We start from the raw sequence: 1,284 nt of genomic DNA on the forward strand, positions 1-1,284 counted from the left end.
TATAATACCAATTGAGAAATAGGTATAATTTGGGTTTGGTGGGTTTTGGGTTTGTTACTTTGGGTTTTGTGGGTTATTCGGTTTGGGAGGTGTGGGTCTTGTACGTTTTTGCATATGGAGCTTGTGGGTTTGTAGAATTGGGCTTTATGGGTTAGGAGTTTATAGGTTTGTGGATATAGAGCTTGTGTATTTGGAGTTTGTGGATTTGTGATTGTGGATTTGGAGCTTGTTGGTTTGGGGTTTGTGGGTTTGTTGATATAGATCCTGTGGGTTCAGAGGTTGTTGATTTAGGGTTTGGGGTATGTTAGTTTGTGGGATTGAGGCTTGTTAATTAAGGTTTTAAGTTTAAGGACGAAATTTATGCAGAAATTCCAGGTTACCAAAACCATTTTGTGGTCCTGTGTCATGAAACCTTTCACATCGAATTGGTTTTGGTCTCCACAACATGTCTATAACTCCCAAGCATATTTTGAAGCTATTAATAATAGCATTCGACCAACCTCAATATGATTCAGAATCTTCCATAACTGAAGATCAGCGAGCTGCTGGTTTGCAACTAGCACTTCTTATAAAAAATTTAATTGATTATTTTGCGCTAGTTGAAAGTTATGAAGTATTAAATTTTTAAAATTCCAATCATATTTCACATTCAGTTTCAGTTGCAGACTGTGATGATAGTGATATGTTCATGGTCGTGATCTACTTACAACTAGATTTTAAACAATATGAAGATGCAGGAATCGATAAAGAGCGTAAAGAACAAATTGTGGAATATCGGATGTCGGAACAAAAACGTGAATTAAAATTTGAATCTGTCCCAATAAGGTTCAACCGAATGAATTTAAAACGATAAGTATATCGATCTGAAAAGCAGATTTACATTTTTCTTCAATTTGGAAGATTCGGAATTGAAAACCTGAGTTTTGATCTTTTAAATCATCCAAATTAACAAATCTTTCCTTCATGAACATTTAAAATTGAATCGTTTTAAATTCTTTAAACTAAACTATTAAAAAAAACATTACAATTACATTTCTTAAAGGATTTTTTTTAAAGGAACTACAATTTGAACAAGCAACTAGAATTCTTGAACAGGGAAATGATTGACTGAATGTGACACTTATGTCATTTTATTTCAATCAATTCATCGTGTTTTCATTTAATTAAAGTAAGCACACGAATAAGGTTTAAAAAATTTACTTTTATATGGTTTTCAATAATTTTATATATTTATTGCAGACATGCGTAACGAAATACAGTTCATAATTTTTTTTACATTTTATT

The sequence above is a fragment of the Belonocnema kinseyi genome, chromosome 10 (assembly GCF_010883055.1).
Source record: "Belonocnema kinseyi isolate 2016_QV_RU_SX_M_011 chromosome 10, B_treatae_v1, whole genome shotgun sequence".
Taxonomy (NCBI): Eukaryota; Metazoa; Arthropoda; class Insecta; order Hymenoptera; family Cynipidae; genus Belonocnema; species Belonocnema kinseyi.